Raw genomic sequence first — 21013 nt, 5'->3', positions numbered from 1 at the left:
CCATAATAACTCAATTGCTTGCAGACTCATATCAAAACCCTATTGGTGAGTGGCAAGTGACAATTAAGCTGCATCTGGTGGCAGGTTTTATAGTGGCAAGTGAGTCGATGTACTTCCGTTATACAGCTGCATCTGGTGGTGGGCTTTAAGTCAGAATCCGACACTTAATTTAGTCCACGCGTGGCCCGCCCATTATTTTATTTACCACTTCTGTATGTGCCTCTTTCCTGCCCTGCACACTTGTCTCAGTCACAGTTTTGGTAAGCCCACAAGCTAACCCTAGCCAAAATGAGTAAAAATCAAACGTCGCTGGAGAGCTTCTTTGAAAAGGGGGAAAGACCCAATGATGAGAGAGCAGAAGACTCTTAAGAATGCCAACAAAAAGAAGGCTGCGTTTAAAAGAAAAAACCAAGAGTCCTACTTAAATTATGGGTTCATTGCAACAGGTGATTCACATTCTCCAAGCCCGCTTTGTATAATATGTGGCGACTCTCTATCCAGCAAATCCATGAAACCTTCAAAACCGCTTCGCCACATGGAGACCAAGCACCCTGCATTAAAAGACAAGACTTTGGAATTTTTCAAAAGAAAAAAAACGTGAACATGAAGAACAGAAGCAATTATTGAAGGCCGCCACTTCATCAAATGTGTCTGCACCGAGAGCATCATTCTTAGTGGCTAACTGCATTTCTAAAGCTAAGAAGCCCTTTACTGTTGGTGAAGAGTTGATCCTGCCTGCTGCTAAGGACATTTGTCGTGAACTTTTAGGAGAGGTTGCAGTTCAAAAGGTGGCACATGTTCCTCTTTCGGCTAGAACCATAACTAGATGAATTGACGAAATAGCAGAGGATATTGAGGCACAATTGTTAGAGAGGATTAATGAGTCACCGTGGTACACAATCCAGGATGACGAGTCTACTGATGTTGACAAGGCAACAGTGCTTGTTTTTGTGCGATATATTTTTCAGGAGGATGTGCATGAGGATATGTTATGTGCACTTTTGTTGCCAACCAACACCACAGCTGCAGAACTATTCAGTCTTTGAATGATTACATATCAGGAAAACTGAATTGGGCACTTTGTGTCAGTATATGCACGGACAGAGTGGCTGCCATGACTGGATGGCTTTCTGGTTTCACTACTCGGGTCAAAAGAGGTCGCTTCTGAATGTGTGTCTACGCACTATGTCATCCATAGAGAAGTTCTGCCTAGACGAAAAATGTCGACTGAACTTAACGTTTTGCAGGATGTGATTAAAATTATCAACCACATCAAAGCACATGGCCTTAACTCACGTCTGTTCGTGCAGTTCTGTGAGGAGATGGACGCAGAGCACACACGTCTTCTCTTATACACAGAAGTGAGATGGCTTTCTAAAGGGAGATCCCTGGCCAGAGTTTTTGAGTTCCGAAAGCTGCTCCAGAGATTTGTTTTAGAAAAACAGTCACCACTGGCAGCACATTTCAGTGACACAGAATGGGTCGCAAAACTTGGTTACTTGTGTGACATATTCAACCTGCTCAACGAACTCAGTCTGTGACTTCAGGGGAGAACAGCAACTGTGTTCAAGTCGGCAGATAAAGTGGCTGCATTCAAAGCCAAACTGGAATTATGGGGGCAACGAGTGAACATTGGGACTTCTGACATGTTTCAAACATTAGCAGAGATTTTGAAATAGACTGAACCAGGGCCTTTTCGCTCCCAGCTGGTGCATGATCACCTATCTCAGCTTTCAAAAGAGTTTGAGCATTACTTCCCAACCACAAAAGACCCCTGAACTGGGAAGGAGTAGATTCACTTATTCGTGAGTAAGCCAGGTGAATCGACTTTGTCCATGCTAGAAGAGGATCAACTGCCTGAGATGGCAAATGACAGTGGCCTTAAAAGTATGTTTGAGACAACTTCAAATCTCCATACATCTGGATTAAAGTCAGGCCGAATATCCTGAGACTGCCACAAAAGCACTGTAAAGCCTGCTTGCATTTCCAACATCCTATCTTTGTGAAGCAGGGTTTTCTGCAGTGACAGCAAGCAGAATGAGATCCCAGAGTAGACTGGACGTAAGCAACACACCTCGGGTGTCACTATCTCTAATCAACCCCAGATGGGACCATCCAGTTGCAAGAAAACAAGCTCCCACTGATTCTGCATTATGGTGAGTGGTATAATTATTTCATTATATATTACATGTTATAATAACAGAAATGAAGCGCACAATAAATGTAATGCTCTTGAATCATCCAGAAACCTCCTTCCCGCCGGTCTGTGGAAAAGTTGTCTTCCACAAAACCAGTCCCTGGTACCACTGCTATAGTACATTTCATACCAAGACGTTATCTCTTCTTTTGTGATACTCCACTCCATTTCCATCATTTTTTTCTTTTTGAGGAACTGTTTATATGTAGTTGGTTTTTTCTGGTCTCCTGATTATTTCCTTTTACTGTATCACACATATTTTTATGTCTAGTACATTTGTAAATAAAAATTTTATAGAAATAAAAGCCTCTGAGTAATATGTACTTAATGTGCCTTTGAAATATGGTTATATAAACAACTTGCTCTGTAAAAAGGGAAGCTTTATTTTTAAACTATCATATTTTAAATGATTTTCCTTTTTAGCCAGTTTCTTTTGGAAGATATATACATATTCAAAATATGCTACCATTTTTCAAGTTAATTGCATTTCTTTTTTGGAATTGCCTGCATGGTCAGTTTTTAAGTGACACAAGGAAACAGTTTCATTACTTTAGAGCTAAACTGTATTTTTGATGAAAGGTGGTTTTATGACACCTATTAATTCAGCAAGCGTGGCTTCAAATCTTTTCTCTTTTTCCAAAATTAAATCAATCCCTTGGGGATGACAGTTCTCCTTCAAAAAAATAATTTAAAATGCTGTAGAGTTCAGCTGGTAGTGGGAATGGAGAGCCGACCCCAGAGAGCCCTGAGTAGCACCCCCATCTCCCCAAGGAGCCACAGCTGCCTCAGCTGGCCCCAGTCACCATCACTACAACCGTAAGCATCCAGGCCGAGGCCCAGCCCAGCAGCACCATGGGGAGCAGTGGCCCCTGTGGCTTCACATCTGCAGCACCTGCCTGCAGGGACAAGAAACTCATCACAGTGAAGGTTTTTGGAACAGTAAAATGGTTCAGTGTAAGAAACGGATGTGATTTTTTCAATAGGAATAACACCAAAGAAGATGTATTTGTATACCAGTCTGCCCTAAAGAAGAATAACTCCAGGAGGCACCTTTGCAGTGTAAGAGATGGAGAAACTTGGAGTTTGATGTTGCTGAAAGGAGAAAAGGGTGTGGAAGCAGTGAATGTTTCAGGCCCTGGTGGAGTTCTAGTGCCAGGCAGTAAATATGCAGCAGATGTAACCATGATAGATACCGTCCACATAATAGGGGTGCTCCACACAATTAACAGCAGAATGACCAGAATAATAAGAATGGAGAAAGAATGAGGGATCGGAGAGTGGTCCCAAAGGCCAAGCTCTACAGCAGGCCACTGTGCCCATCTTACTATGTGGAGACCCTATGGGTGTCAACCACAGTATTCCAACCCTACTGTGCAGGGAGAAGTGATGGAAGGTGCTGACAACCAGGGTGCAAGAGAGCAAGGTAGACCAGTGAGACAGAGTATGTAATGTGGTTTATAGACCACCATTCCACAAGGACTTACTTCACCCAAGACAGCCTAGAGAGGACCACAATGAAGGAGCTAGGGAAAATCAAGGAGATGAGACTAAGGTCAGCAGTCACCTCAACGTTGTTAAGGACGTAGCTTCAATTACCAATGCAGACCCCCAGAAAACCCTAAAGTACAAGATGGCAAAGAGAAAAGCAGCAGATGCACCAGCTGAGAATTAGTCTTGCTGGAGGCTGAGTAAACGCGCTTTTCCCATCTCTACCATCATCTGATTTAGCTATCCAACAAGAAGAAATGAATGTAAAGTTTCAGCAATAAGAAAAGGAGAGTGGCGCTGAAGACCTCAAGTGCTTGCTCTTTGCCCCTTGACCAGATAGCTGGAAGTATTACCTGCACTACCTATGCAGGCTGGAGTTTTTACTATCTCTTTACTTAAAGACTCTTTGATGATGACAAACATTTTTTTTTTTTTAAGGCTGGTTTTTCTCAATACACCTTTAAACGTTTTAAAATTGTTTCATATTTGTTCAAGTTGAGATTTTAAGAACCTTAATTTATAATATAATAAAAGTTCACAACATGATTTTTTTTTTCAAAAAAGTCAGTAAACTGCAAGCACCTGTTAATAAAGGTCTTTAAAAAACCCTGTAGATTCTGAAAATAGTTTTTTTTAAAAAAAAATCCTAGATATAAGGAATATTTTGAGTAATAGAATATATGTGAGTAGTTCTAAGAGGATTCTTTTGCAAAATACACCACTCATTTGATCATACTTGTTTAGGTATATTTGCTTTAAAATATCAGGCATATTACTTTATAAGCTATACTATATTTAGAATGCTAGAATTTCAGTGAATGGCAAGAAAAGTGTTCTGTTTTTCCAAAGTTCTAGTTTTATTCCCCCAGTGCAATGCCTTCAGCAGAGCCTTATTTTATTTTATTTTTTTCTGGTATGTGGGCCTCTCACTGTTGTGGCTTCTCCCGTTGCGGAGCACAGCCTCCAGACGCGCAGGCTCAACGGCCATGGCTCACAGGCCCAGCCGCTCTGCGGCATGTGGGATCCTCCCAGAATAGGGCACGAACCCGCGTCCCCTGCATCGGCAGGCGGACTCTCAACCTCTGCGCCACCAGGGAAGCCCAGCAGAGCCTTATCTTATTACCCATATTCAAATAATTTTTACCCGTTGGTCTTAAAATGGGTAATTCCTACTGGGTTTATCCAGTTAATATACATTTTCTATATACTAACAAGTTTCTCCTCTAGCAGCTCTGACTAATAATGTACCTAATGACCACTGAGGGGGAATAATATAATCTTAATGCCACTTTCTCATTATTCAGAGATCTCCAATTTTTAAAGTGTCATTATAAACTTTTAGATTTAAATGTATTTGAGGTGTTTCAATCTATAGCAGTTACTGTGTTTTTCTTTTAAAACTTCAAATTGCTCCAACTTTGGGTATCTCTTCTAGTTGGTCTCTTAGTCCATTTGACCTGACCCTGTAGTCTTTGATAGCTTCCTTGCTATTTCCTATGACGATGTTTCTGGCTCATCCTGAACATTTTGTTGTTTCAGTCCTGGAATCAGCCGGTACTCCAAGAATCTCTAGTCTCTATTAATGGGAAATTTAGGACTTGCTGTGTTTTATCTCTACCTCCTCTTAGTTAAATCTGTATCTCCTTTCTTCCACATTGAGACATCTTGTTGGCAAGTACATGGAGCATGTTAGAATTAGAAAAGCCTATAATTACACATATAACAGTCTAAGAACTACAGTACCAATACTACCCTACAGACATAATTACTGAAAACAGTTTGTTTTCCATATGCTCTCTCTGTTCTCCTTGCCATTTTCTAATTTCTGAGGTATAAATGTTATGGGCTGAATTGTGTTCCCCCAAAATTCCTATGTTGAAGTTCCAACTCGCAATGTGGCTATATCTGGAGATAAGGTCTTTAAGGAGGTAAAGTGAAGTGAAGTCATTAGGGTGGGTCCTAATACAATATGAATGTTATAAGGAGAGGAAGTTAGAACACAGACACACGCAGAAGACACACATGAAGATACAGGGAGGAGAAGTGGGTCATTTACAAGCCAAGGAGAGAGGCTTCAGAGTCCAACCCTGCTGACAGTTTGACCTTGGATTTCTAGCCTCCAGAATTGTGAGAAAATAAATTTCTGTTGTTTAAGCTACTTGGACCCTGGTACTTTGTTATGGCAGTCCTAGCAAACTAATACAAGGGATTAACTACATTGTGAATGCACGTAGTTATTACATGTTATTCTCTCTTATTTTAACTCTTAGTAGTTTTAAAGTACTTATATATTTAAGGTTCATCACATTCCTTACATTGATGTGTTTTGCCTATCTAAAGCTTATTCTATAGTTTATTCTTCAGGAAGGACTCATGGGAAGAATGTTTTTTGAGAACTGCATTTCGGTATTAGTTTATCAGGGACCATTATGTTTGACAGCCATTTGCTTTGCTATAAAGTCCTTGACTAACCTTTCTTTGTACATCTCAAATTTGTTACTAATTTTCTTCTGGCTTAAAGTATTTTTGTTGAAAGTCTGATGACAGTTTAATATGCTTTCTATTGTAAGTCACTTGCTCTTTTTGCCCACATGTTCAAAGGATTTTGTTTAAATTCAGCAATTTTGCTAGGTAGGTCTTAAATATTCTGAGTTGATTTCTCGTTTAAGTGGTATGCACTTTCAGTGTGCAGTCTTGTATCTTTTTATATTTCAAGGAATTTTTTATACTGTTCACTGTTTGTTCTATTTCCTTGCTTTGGTTTTCTTCAGAGACTTGACTATACATGTTTGATTTACTTTGCTTATCTTTAATATTTGTCACTTTATCTTGAATCTTCATCTTTTTTTTTCTTTCTCATCTTTTAAATTTAAAAATAAAGTGAAACTTACAGAAAAGTTACAAGCACAGTAGTAAGCAATTTTTTCCCTGAGCCATTTGAGAGTATTGCTGACATAATGTCCCATCATCCCTGAATATTGTGTTTGTATTCCTTTATATAATTCCTTTATATAATTATTAACATCAGTGTGTTACTACCTTTATATAATTATATATAACAAAAACATTCCTTTATATAATAATTAATATCAATGTGTTACTACCATGTAATTCTCAGACCCCATTAAAATTTTGCTAATTGTCCCATAATGTCCTTTTTAGGAAAATGATCTAGTTCACAACGTTTATGTTATAATGTATCTTTAGTCTGCTCAACAGAACAGTTTTTGTTCATTCTTTGTTCATTCTCTGTCTCCCATGCCTGGCTAATAACCCTGTTGGGTGGACACACTGCTCACCTCTCTAGGACTTTGACACCATGTTGCCTGGTTATGCTCCTGACTCAGCTGAGGGCTCTGCCACCCTGCTGGCCACTGCAGCTCCTCACCTCTACCCCTAGTGCAAACCCCTGCCTTGTTTAGCCCTACCTGTTAGCTTTATGAATTTTCAGGAAGGCAGGAGGAATAGTAAGAGGAAAAGAGCTTCATTTCTTTGTGTTTTATTTTTTTGTTTTATTTTTTTGTTTAATGCCAGCTTTATTGGGATATAATTCACATATATTCAATTCACCCATTTAAAATTTATAATCCAAGGGTTTTAGTATATTCACAGATATATGCAACTATCAACACAGTGAATTTTAGAACATTTTTACCATCTCAGAAAAGAAACCTTGCACCCTTTAGCTCTCAACTTTTTATTCTCTCACTCCTTACCCCATTTCTAAGCAATCACTAACCTTTCTGATTCTATAGATTTGCCTATTCTGGACATTTTATATAAATTTTGAAATTGGGAAGTGATGGGTCCCTTTAATTTCCACATAAATTTTAGGATCAACTTGTCAGTTTCTGAAAAAAAACAACACACCCACACAAAACAACAACAATAACAACAAAACCCAACTGTGATCTTGATAGAGATTGTGTTGAATCTTTTATTTGGAGAATCTTACCAACTACACAATATTAAGTCCTCCAATCCGTGAACATGGGATGTCTTTACATTTATTTGTGTCTTCTTAATTTCTTTCAAAGAGGATTTGTACTTTTTGCCATAAGTCAAATGCCAGAAATCTTGACTTCTTTTGTTAAATTTATTCTCTAGTATTTTATTATTTTTGATGCTGTCATAGAGTTGTTTATAAATGTTATGTTTGATTTTCTTTGCTAGTGTATACAATGGATTTTTATGTTATGATTCTGTATCCTGCAATCTTGCTGAAAATACTAGCACTAATAGTTTTATCTAGAATCTCCAGTATAATGTTGAACAGAACATTAGCACAGGTATCCTTGTCTTGTTACTGATCTTAGGGGGAACGCTTTCAGTCTTTTAGCATTAAATGTGTTGTTATCTGTGAGCTTTTCATTGATGCTTTTTATCAGATTGGGGAAACTCCATTTTTACCCCTACTTTGCTGAACACTTTTTAAAATAAAGGGGTGTTGGATTTTGTCAAATGCCTTTGCTGTGTTTATTAAGATAAGCATTTATTGAGATAATAATATTAACAGTATTAATTAGCCTAGGTATAGGTTTGTCAATTTTGATCTTTACAAAGAATCAGCTTTTGTTTTTGTTGTGTTTTCTCTATTGTTTTTCTTATTCTCTATTTCAATAATTTTTCCTGTAATTCTTAGTGTTTTCTTCCTTCTGCTTGTTTTATGTTTAGTTTGTTCTTTTGTTATCCAATGTCATAAGGTGGAAGACTTGGTTGTTGATTTGATGTCTTTTTTAATATAAACACTTACAGTGTTGCCTCTGAGTACTGCTTTACCTGCTTATGTTTTGGCATTTGTGCCTTTATTTTCATTCATCTCAAAACATTTTATAATTTCCCTTTTGACTTCTTTTTGACACATTTTTATTTAGCAATTTGTTGTTTATTTCCACAATATTTTTGAATTTCTGAAATTTCTTTCTATTATTGATTTCTAATTTGATTCCATTTTGGTCAAAGAAGGTACTTTGTATTATATTTACCCTTGTAAATTTAATCAGGTTTGATTTATGGCTTAGCATTGCTCTATCCAATGTTTGATGTACAGTTAAGAGTTATGTATATTCTGCTGTTGTAGGGTGTAGTGTTATAGAGATATCTTTTAGGTCTGATCACTTTATAGTGTTATTCAACTTTTATGTTTCTTTGTTGACTTCTGCCTAGTTGTTCTATCCACTGTTTGACTTGGGAATTGAAGTTATCAACTATTAATCTTAACTTGTCTTAATGTTTCTTCCTTCATTTCTGTCAAGTTCTTCTTCATGTATTTTGGTGCTTGGTTGTTAGATGCACATATGTTATTATCTTCTTGGTGGATTGATTCTTTTATTATTATTAAATGTCACTCTGCCTCTAGTAACATTTTGTTTAAAGTCTGTTTTCGCTTAGTACAGCAACTCCAGCTTTCTTGTGGATTGTTGATAAATTTTCCCTTTTACTTTGAATCGATTTTTGACTTTGACTCTAGAGTATGCCTCCTATAGACAATACATTGTTAGATCTTGTTTTATTATCCAGTCTAATAACATCTGCCTTTTGAGCAGATTGTTTTTCCATTCACCTTTAATGTTACTGATATAGTTGGATTTACATCTGCCGTTCTGTTACCTATGTCTCATGTTCTTTTTAATTCCTTTATTTATTCTTTACTGCTTTCTTTTGAATTAAATGAATATTTTCTATTGTAGCATTTTCATATCTTTAATGAATTTTTTCACTCTATTTCTTTTACTTATTTACTTAGTTGTTACTATAGGACTTACCATTTAAATTTTAACTTATCAGAATCAGCTTCAGATTTATACTAACTTAATTCCCGTGAGATATAGAAATGTTACTTCTTATAGATGTATTTTGTTTTTCTTCTTTTTTGTGATATAGTTATATGTAGTACATATTACAATGTTGGTTACAAACCCAACATTACATTATTATAATTATTACTTTATATAGTTGAATGTCTTTTAAGGAAGCTGAGAGAAGAAAATCAACTGTATGTTTATAGCTTTTGTTATATTAACCTAATTTTCATTTATGGATTTCCTCATTTGTTCATTTATCACCTGGACTTATTTCCTTAGCTCAATATAGCTTTCCCACTCACCTCCTTTGTGTTGTTATTAGCAAATACATTACATTTTTCTGTTACAGGCAAAACCATACTTTATATACACATTATCTTATAAAATTGCTTTGAAATCTGTTAAGAGGGAAAAAGGAGAATAAATATGCATTTATACCATCTTTTATAACCACATGACTACTGGTGCTCTTTGTTTTTCATGTGGATTCAAATTACTGTCACTTTTAGCTTGAAGGACTTCCCTTTGTTATTTCTTGTAAGGTAGGTCAGCTAGCAGTAAATTATCTTAGTTCTTATTTATTTGGGAATGTATCTTATTTTCCTTTTAGATTTGGAAGCTAGATTTGCTGGATATAAATTCTTGGTTGATATTTTTTTCTTTGAGTACTTTGAATGCTTTATTCCTCTGTGTTCTGGCCTCCATTTTTTCAGATGAGAAGTCTGCTGTTGATCTTATTATTGTTCTCTTTTAAGTAAAGAGTCGTTTTTCTTGTGCTGCTTTTAAGATTTTCTCCTTGTCTTGGGCTTTCACCATTACTATGACTTTTCTGTTTGTAGATTTCTTTGCTTTTATCTTTCTTCAAGTTCATGGGCTTCCTGAATAGGTAAATTAATGCTTTTCAATAAATTGGGAACTTATCATCCATTAAATTTTTGAATATTTTGCTTTTCTTTTCTCTTTCTTCTCTGCTTTTGGTATTCTCATTCTTCATACCTTAGTACAGTTAATTGTTTCCCAAATTTCTCTGAGGCTCTGATCATTCTTCACTCTCTTTTCTCTCTGGTTTTTGGATTGCATAACCTTTATCTGTTTATCTTATATTTGCTAATTCTTTCTTCTGCTTGTTCAAATATACTGTTGAGACCCTATAGAGAATTTTTCAATTCATTGTACTTTTCAACTCCAGAATTTCCATTTGGATTGTTTGTATAATATCTTTCTCTCTTTTAAAAAAAATACTAAATTTTAATTTTATTGATATTTAAAAATACTAATTCTATTAATATTTTCACAGGTTTATTGAGAAGTAATTGACTATGTCACTGTGTAAGTTTAAGGAGTACAGCATGATGATTTGGTTTACATATATTGTGAAATGATTATTGTAATAGATTCAGCTAACATCCATCAGCTCATATAGATACAATAAAGAAAAGAAAAAAGGTTTTTCTTGTGATTAGAACTCTTAGAATTTATTAAAAAGTTTTTCTTGTGATTAGAACTCTTAGAATTTATTCTCTTCACTTTCCTATATATCAATATCTATCTCTTAATTGATATTCTCTATTTAATGTGACATTGTCATCATAACTATATTTACTTCTCTAATTATGGTTTCCTTTAGTTCTTTGAACATGTTTTTAATGGCTGCTTTGAAGTCCTTTTCTGTTAAATCTGACATCTGATTGCTGTCACTAGCAATTTCTGTTGCCTGCTTCTTCTCCCATGTATGGGTCATATTTTCCTGTTTCTATGTCTCTCAGTGTTTGGTTGGGAAATGGACATGTTAGGTAATATATTGCTGCATGTCTGGGTACTACTATCCCCGTCTCCTTGTAGGGCTTATTATTTGTTTATTGACTGGATAGATTACTTTAGTGGGTTTTTTCTTAATTTTAATTTTTTTCTTAAATATTTGCAAGAACTCAGCATTGAAGCTGCAGCCTAGAGTGTTTTCTGAATAAAAATTATAAATATAAAATTTTAAATAGATGTCAGAGAGTTCATATTTTATGCTTCTTCTTTGAATGCTTTTAAATTTACTTTTCAAGTAATACATACATTTCATTTATATGATTTTAGTCTTTGGAAGTTTGCTGAAGTTTGTCTTATGAACCCAAATATGTGTCCTCTTTGCTAGTTGTTCCATGTGTTCTTGAAAAGAATGTGTATTGTCCTCTTGTTACACATAGTGTTCCATATTGAAATATTATACTGAAATGTTCTGTTTTTAAGAAAGCTGAGTCATGTTACTCCTTTGAGTATAATTAGTACAAAATATGGTCATACACGGGTTTTTCTTTAAAAAATTATAATAGCTTTATTAAAGTATAGTTTACATATCATACAATTCACTCATTTTAAGTATACAAGTAAATTATTTTATATAAGCTTACAGAGTTGTGCAAACATCACCACAATCCACTTTTAGAACATTCCTACCACCCTGGAAAGATCTCACTTGCCAATTCTCAGTCATTCCTCATTCTCATCCCCATCCTATTCAAACCATTTTATATAATAGTTCTCTTTTGGAAAATTCTTCTTAAAATAATAATCCAATAAATATTGATATTTATGCACAAATCTGCTTATTATACCTTAAAAAATAAAAGTTTGAAGATTTAGAAGTGATCTGAATACCACAAATGGGATTAAGATAAGACAATTATTTTATGTACGTAATGGATTATATGTTTACAGTCATTTAAATTGAATCATATTTTTAAAATATGGTATAATTAATTGTGATGTGAAGTTGTGTTGCTACAATTAGCCAAAGTATGGAATAATGATCTTTGTATAACAGACTGAAAAAATTAAGACCATTCTTTTTCCCCAAATAAGACTAGTTTTATTAGACATCTTACGTTATATTTCCCCAAAAAGATTTTATAACTTCCAAGAGAATATATTAAACATTTTTGATTCCTTTGTAAGCAGTATGAACTAAATGAAAGTAAAGTTTTTTTTTTACCTGATAATGGAATGTACATACAGTTCAGCAGTGTTAAAATGTAGACATGGAGAAGCTATTTACAGTGTTTCACAACACGCTTCTCAGTATTTTATTCCAGTCCTTATTTTTAGAAACCATGTACTTGGAGTTCTTAAGCATCATAGGTATAATACCCCCCAAAAAAACAAACAAAAAGGGTAAGAAGTATCACTAAACTGCTTCAGACAAATTACTTTTAAAATATAGTAATCATGAGCCAAGGAGAGCGATATCTTTAGTGTTTTGCATGACTTTTTACTTAAATTTACTTAAATTCATTGAATATTATTTAAAAAGTTGTATCAGTAATTATTAGTACAGGACTTTCAGCTCAAAAGACTTGCTTGCAAGTTCAATGTGGGGCAAAGGACATGGGTGATTCCATATTCATACTTAATGGCTGCTTTGTTTCTCAAAACAAACAATTCTTTTATACATGAAGTAAATCAAGGAAAAGTGTGCAGCCTCTCTGAAAAGAGCCGAAGAAAAACATTTAAACAGACAAAAACTGAAAAGTGGTAGACTTTAGCAACAGTAGAAAACCAGAGTTTTATGATTGGAGTCCAGAAGGAAGACCAAAATCAAGGAAGATTAAATAGGGTAGTGTATTTTTAATCTTAAACATTAGGGGGTAGATGATTTTACTCTAAATCGTGGATTTTCCCTGAAGAAGGAAAAGTCATTTAAAAGTAGCTTTAAAATGACTTGGGAAAATGAAAATGATTACATTATGTTGAATTTTCTCATACAACTTTACAATTCAGAAGACATTTATTAAAGCGTTTCTGTGTACAGAGCACTATTATAGGTATTATGGAAGATGCAAAACTATAAATTATCTTTAAGGATCTTACAGCCAAATAAAGGAGAAAGACATAGAAAAGCTAAAAAGTAAAGTTGGATGAAAATATAGTCATGGTATAATCTGTGAACACTAAGTCCTATGTGATCATGGAGAAGGGTTCTGATTGTAAGAACTGGGAAATGCTTGGAAGAGAAGACAGCTTTAGAACCAGTTCGGGGCACTTCCCTTGTGGTGCACTGGTTAAGAATCCGCCTGCCAATGCAGGGGACACAGGTTCAATCCCTGGTCCAGGAAGATCCCACATGCCACAGAGCAACTAAGCCTGTGCACCACAACTACTGAGCCTGTGCTCTAGAGCCTGTGTGCCGCAACTACTGAGCCTGCATGCTGCAATTACTGAAACCTGTGTGCCTAGAGCCCGTGCTCGCACCAAGAGAAGTCACCACAGTGAGAAGCCCGCACAATGCAACAGAGTAGTCCCTGCTCACCGCAACTAGAGAAAGCCCATGCTTAGCAACGAAGACCTGACACTGACATAAATAATTAAATAAATAAATTAAAAAGAAAACAAAAAACCAACAAAAAACGGTTCAGGGAGGCCCCAGAAGCTTTAGATTCATAAAAATTAAGTGATTTTTGTTTCTTTTGCTGGGGGAAAAATCTGTTTCCCTCTGTCACCTTTCATGAATTCATCCAACAGAAAAACACTCTTGTTTTTTTTAATCAATTGGTATCCTTTAGCCAGTTTCTTTTACTTATGAGGATGACAATTAGAATTCACAAATAATCTTTTAAAACCTACTATCCAGTTTACAAAATTTCTTGCTTAATTAATTCATTTTTAAAACATTCAACCTTCTGATTTTGTCCATAATGGAATAACTGGTACTAGATGTGCCCTACCACTGTAAATCACTATGAAAATGGGTAAAATACACAAAGCATCCGTTTTTAGACATTTGTCAGTACACATAGCACAGGCCCAAGATCCTTGAGAGGAGGAAAACATTTTGAGATGAGCTTGTTAACGACCCCAGCTCTCTGGCTAGGGCTAGTGTTTTTATTGAGGCATAAAGGAGGTAGAAGCCAGGCATAGCCGGTTGGGCCTGCTGCTCTGAGGTACTGAAACAGCTGGAACTTGTGGGGCAGGGTATCGAAAAGGAGCAAGCTCTTGGGGTAAGGATAGAAGTCTTTGTCAGGGTTCCCGTGTAGAGATGCTGTGAGCCGTGGGTGGAAGATATTACCAAGAGCAGAAGAGAGATACCAGAGGTCACACAGTTGTTTGAGACTTTGGAGTATCGACCCAATTAGAGAAGGTTTATGCCCACGTCCTCGAGTGCTCAGTAATTATTAAACAAACAAATGAGGGACTTCCTTGGCAGTCCAGTGGTTAGGACTCTGCCCTTCCACTGCAGGGGGCATGGGTTTGATCCCTGGTCGGGGAACTAGGATCCCTCATGCCGCATGGCATGACCAAAACCAAAACCAAAACAAACGAATGACACTAGTGGTGTAGACAATTCAGGGGTTTCCTCTATTAGATTATAATTATTCACACATTTTCCCCATCAAATCATTTCTAAAAAGTGTATCTTTTATCATTCTATGATATTGATTGCTTTTGCAATTTAATTTTTAAAACTTTCAACCTACCAAAATATCCATCCTTCTGTGCAACTACATGCATGTTAAAAAAAATCTTTGGGGAGTTCCCTAGTGGCCTAGTGGTTAGGATTCCAGGCTTTCACTGCCGTGGCTCGGGTTCAATCCCTGGTCAGGGAACTGAGATCCTGCAAGCTTCGTGGCGCAGCCAAAAAAAAACAAAAACAAAAAAAACCACTTTTCTTATATTAGAAGAATGAGTTACATAAAATTACTTGATATTTGTAAATGATTGCTTAATTTGGTATAAGTAGTTTATTAACATTATGTTTAATATTTCTCTTAGATATTGGTTTGTATTAGTGATGTGTTTCTCTTGTTCAGTATTTGAAATATTGCAGTAATTATAGTGCTGGTACTTGGCACTTCTGCTAATTTGATATATGTCATTGTTATAACTTTTTAAGATTTGATTGGTTGAGTCATTTTCAACTATGTTGAAGCATTCACTTCACTCCTTGCATTGAAATACTCTATGTTAATCTATTTGCCCTTTGTTGGCATGCTTGTGACTGTAACCTTTTTTTTTCCTCTACATTCTTTCTTATCAGGATCTGGTAATAATGATTGTAGGGCATGTGATTGAATAAAATTCAATAATATATTGAATAATTGTTATATTCAAGGAACTGTTCTAAAGCTTTGGGGGTTAAGCTTATACTTTATTTATGAGAATAATTGTATCTGTAAATGTTTATAATTAAAAGTTGACATGTATACCACAAAAGAAACATAATGCAAATACTATTAACGTTTTGGGGAAGGATGATTAATTCCAGCTGCAGAAGATTTAGGAACTCTTCATAGAGAAGGAAAGTTTTCAGGGTTCTTGAAAAAACTAAGTAATGGAGAGGGTGAGCAGGACGTGATGATAGAATGTGAGACAGTGGGCATGATTGACGGGATAGAAGCAAGGGAGTACAGGATGTGTTTATGGATTGATCCATAATCAGGCATGGCTTCATGGGAAAATACAGAGTAGATGGTGTGATTTATGGTAGAATGCGAGGGTGATTATCATAAGTTGAAACCAAGTTATTGAAGGTTTTGAATATCAAAACAATGAATTTGGATTTTCCAGTCATGTGGAATTATCAAAAAATTTGTAGCAAGAGAATGGTTTGATCCTATATATGTATTTTCCTTGAGTAGTTTGGAGATATTAGAGTTTGAATGATTATTTTTTAATGAATTCAGATGGATTATTTATTCGTTTTGGGGAGAAAATCATTGTACAATATACAAGTGGCAACATTCTCTTAATTATACATCAGAAAATATGATTCCTTGAATATTGGAATGTCATTACTATGTTAATATCAGCATCATTTGTCACATAATGATTCTGGGGAAAGCAATAGCTTTTGTCAAATATATATTATTCTAACATAAATTCAATGAAAAAATGACTATATCCTTGACATTGGTGAAGTTTTCAGAGATTAGTGTTAGAAAAATAACATGCCTCTGCTCATATAACAATTAGATAAACTTAATTTTTTTGAGTTTAGCAGTGTTGTGGCACATTTTCTCATATTTGTGTTAAGTAATTCTAGTTTGGGTAATTAAAGTTCTGCTCAATGAGACTTTGCCTCAATAGCAACTATGTCAGTTATCTGAATTACACTGTCGTCAGTGCAATATGCCATTACCATAACATTTATAGTAAATGTTTTATGAGTAACATTTAAGAAAAAAATTAACAAAGAAAATGTATAATATTAAGTAGAAAAGGAAGTAGTAATAATAGCAGCTACCATTTTGCTTTAAAAGTACCAGGTATTGTTCATAGTGCTTTATTTATATTATTTTATGTGTTGGTTGTGTAGCAGATGAGAGGCAGATAACTTGTGGGTGATTATCTATAGGTGACAGAGTTGGGATACAAACTCAAGTCTAATTGGTTTTGAAGTTACGGCTTTTAACTATATTGTACTGTACTGTTTTTTTAAAAATTTTTTAAAGCTTTTTGTCCAGTTTTATTGAAATACAATAGATACATAACATTTCTTAGTTTAAAGTCTACAACATAATGATTTGATATGTGTATATATTGCAAAATGATTTATCACAATAAGGCTAATTAAATCCATCACCTCACAAAGTTATAATTTTTTTGTGTGTTAAGAACTTTTAAAATATACTTTCCTAGGAACTTTCAAATATAGTATTGTTAACTATAACCAACATGCTGTGCATTATATACCCAGCATTTATTCATCTTATAACTAGAAGTGTGTACTTTTTGACCACCTTCACCCATTTTTCCCACCCCCTCCCCCCTTGTCTCTGGCAATCACCAGTTTGTTCTCTGTTATCTAGAGCTCGATTTTTAGATTCCACAGATAAGTGATGTTTGTCCTTCTCTGACTTATTTCACTTGGCATAAAGCCCTCAAGGTCCATCCATGTTGTTTCAAATTTCAAGATGTCCTTCTTTTTTTATAGCTGAATACTTAATGCCATCGTTTCTTTATTCATTCATCCATCAATGGATACTTAGTTTGCTTCCATGTCTTGGCTATTGTAAATAACTTTTCAGTGAACATGGGGGTGCATATATCTTTTTGAGTTAGTGTTCTTGTTTTGTTCAGATAAATATCCAGAAGTGGAATTGCTGGATCATATGGAAGTTTTGTTTTTAATTTTTTGAGGAACCTCCATACTTGTTTCCATAGTGGATGCAATAACTCACTCATCAACTCTGTTTTTGTTTTTGTTGTTGTTGTTTGTTTTTTGCAGTACGCGGGCCTCTCACTGTTGTGGCCTCTCCCGTCACGGAGCACAGGCTCTGGCCGCGCAGGCTCAGCGGCCATGGCTCACGGGCCCAGCTGCTCCGCGGCATGTGGGATCTTCCCGGACCAGGGCACGAACCTGTGTCCCCTGCATCGGCAGGCGGACTCTCAGCCACTGCGCCCAGGGAAGCCCTCACTCATCAACTTTTAATTGAGCTTTCGGGCTTCCCTGGTGGCGCAGGGAAGGGCGTACCGCAAAAAAAAAAAAGATCCTTAACTTAATTGAGCTTTCAAAGAAAACAAAGATGGCTATGCCAGTCTTTACCCATGATGGGCTGTTTAACAGGGAGAATAAGTAAAATGTCAGAAGTTTAGCAATATATAACAATAGGTTAGAGTCAATTTGAAATTTGTAAGCTGCTCTTGAAGCTCCTCTGGAAATTCTAGGTGGTATAGCATGGTGAACTGTGAAAATTGTCTAATTGTAGGCATCGATTAAATATGGTTACCTCCAGCATGCATTCTGGTTACAAGCAGAGACTTTGGTGTAACTAAATCTTTGAAAAGAATTTCAGATTTAAATTCTTCAAAATTGTAGATATAACAGTGTGTGTGATCTAAAAACAATTTTCATCTACTTTTTTGTAAAGTCTGTTTTACTATCTATGTTGTTTACCTGCATTCTTCTCCAAAGGGTTGGATGCTTATATCTCTCTGTTAAAAACAGTACATATGACAGCTCATCAGAATTAGGAAGTCGTGTTATTTGATGCCCTCTCACTTCGACATGTTAACAGACAATTTGAGGATTATATAACATATTTAACGTTTTTACATGCTTCCTTTTTAGAGAAATTCTGAAATACATTTATTTATACTTTTAATTTCTATTTCCTAGACTTTTTTTTCTTTTTTTTTTTTTTTTTGTGGTACGTGGGCCTCTCGCTGCTGCGGCCTCTCCCGTCGCAGAGCACAGGCTCCGGCCGCGCAGGCTCAGCGGCCATGGCTCATGGGCCCAGCCGCTCCGCGGCATGTGGGATCTTCCCGGACCGGGGCATGAACCCGTGTCCCCTGCATCGGCAGGCGGACTGTCAACCACTGCGCCACCGGGGAAGCCCTCCTAGACATTTTGATACTAATACTAATAATTATTTTTTGTTCCATAAGCCGGGGTTCCCCAAACCCTGGGCCACAGACCGGTAGCTGTCCGTGGCCTGTTAGGAACACGGCCGCACAGCAGGAGGTGAGCGGCGGGCTAGTGAGTGAAGCTTTATCTGTATTTACAGCCGCTGCCCATCGCTCACATTACTGCCTGAGCTCCGCCTCCTGTCAGATCAGTGTCGGCATTAGATTCTCATAGGAGCAAGAACCCTACTGTGAACTGTGCATGTGAGGGATCTAGGCTGTGCGCTCCTTATGGGAATCTAATGCCTGATGATGAGGTGGAGCTGAGGCGGTGATGCCAGCGCTGGGGAACTGCTGCAGATACAGATTCTTACTAGCAGAGAGGTTTGACTGCACAGAGACCATACTAAACAATTGCTTGCAGACTCATATCAAAACCCTATCAGTGAGTGGCAAGTGAAAGCAAGCTCAGGGCTCCCCCTGATTCTGCATTATGGTGAGGTGTATAATTATTTCATTATATATTACAATGTAGTAATAATAGAAATAAAGTGTGCAATCAACGTAATGCAGTTGAATCACCCTGAAACCATTCCCTGACCCCTGTTCCATGGAAAAATTGTCTTCCATGAAACCGGTCCCTAGTGCCAAAAAGGTTGGGGACCGCTGCCATAAGCGTAGAATTTTATTTAGCAAAATAAATTCTTAAAATATAGATTTATTTTGAAAGCTCATAAAAGGAGAGTTAACATTACATTTTATGTTTTAAATTAATATGGAAGACTGTAATCAGCATATTTTAAGCAAGCAAGTAATCTAATTTGCCATGTTTTTGCTGGTGTTGCTCATATTTTAGGATACATTTTTAAATTTAAAATGCTTCATTATTAGTGAACACTGTAGCATGTTGTTTAGATTCACTATTTCATGCATTTCACTATTGGGGCAAAAATTTGTGAGTAAACATTATTAATATGAATTCATGTTCGAAGAATGAATATCTGTTGCAGCTGAAAAGAATCAACCTATTAGCAATACCGTATTTAAAGGATTCTTATTACACCAGCATAAAATCATCTAATGGGGCTATTTATATTTGATTTACTAATTGAAGAATAATTTTTGTATAAATTTGTCAGAAATACCCATATTTTATTTTAAAAAATTACCAATAAGCAAAGTGTAATTAGGAAGCAAAATCTCCTCTGGGAAGCGGTGCTAAAATAAACAAAACAAAACAAAACAAAAAAACCAAAAACTGTAGCATCAGAATAATCTGATCGTTGGATACATGCTTCATGAGTAAAATGTTTTATAAGATACTTGGGGATAGTGTTAGGATAGACCTACCTTATATTGACTTATGCTTCATAATGAACAATATTTCTGGTGAAGCCATTAGATATTTCCCACTGGCCCTAGCTACAACAAAACAATTGGAAAGGCAACAGTTATGGATGATAATAAAGATATCTGAAGTATGCACACCCAGTTCAAACCTTTTTGTGTAATCTTAATTCTTCTACTCATGATCTCATCTATAGTTTGCTATATAAATTTCATTACAGAACTTCCTTTTTTCTTTTTACTTTTTTGACTTTTAAAAATTAAGATATTGATATGTAACATTATATTAGTTTCAGGTGTACAACATGATTGGATATTTGAATATATTGCAATATGATCACAATAAGTCTAGTTAACATTCATCACCATACATAGTTACAAATTTTTTTCTTGTAATGAGACCTTTTAAAATCTGTTCTTTAAGCAACTTTCAAATATATCATACAGTGTTGTTAACTATAATCGCCATGCTGTGTATTACATTCCCATGATTTACTCATTTTATAACTGGAAGTTTGTACCTTTTGACCCCCTTCATCCATTTTGCCACCCCCCTCCTCCTTGTCTCTGGCAACCACCTATCTGTTCTCTGTATCTATGAGTTCGTTGTTTTATTATTATTATTTTTAGGTTCCACACACAAGTGGGATCATATGATATTTGTCTTTTTCTGTCTGACTTATTTCACTTTGCATAATGCCCTTAAGGTCCATGCATGTTGTTGTAAATGGCAAGATATCATTCTTTTTTTATGGCTGAATAACATTTCAGTGTACATATATACCACTTTTTCTTTGTTCATTCATTTATCCGTGGACATCCTTGCCATTCTCTGCATTTCTATACATCC

The 21013-nt window shown here is 35.8% G+C and overlaps 1 protein-coding gene and 1 pseudogene across 1 annotated transcript in view; both read left to right on the top strand.

Moving 5' to 3' along the window:
- The window catches only part of NBEA (neurobeachin), a 609882-nt gene that overhangs the window by 83988 nt on the left and 504881 nt on the right, over nucleotides 1-21013 (top strand). The window lies entirely within an intron of this gene.
- LOC112406672 (nuclease-sensitive element-binding protein 1 pseudogene) lies at nucleotides 1221-3869 on the top strand (annotated as a pseudogene).

This window comes from Neophocaena asiaeorientalis, unplaced genomic scaffold (assembly GCF_003031525.2).
Source record: "Neophocaena asiaeorientalis asiaeorientalis breed wild unplaced genomic scaffold, Neophocaena_asiaeorientalis_V1.1 scaffold59, whole genome shotgun sequence".
In the NCBI taxonomy this organism is placed as follows: Eukaryota; Metazoa; Chordata; class Mammalia; order Artiodactyla; family Phocoenidae; genus Neophocaena; species Neophocaena asiaeorientalis.
Note: the sequence above shows the minus strand (reverse complement) of the source record. Positions and strands in the feature narration are given on the sequence as shown.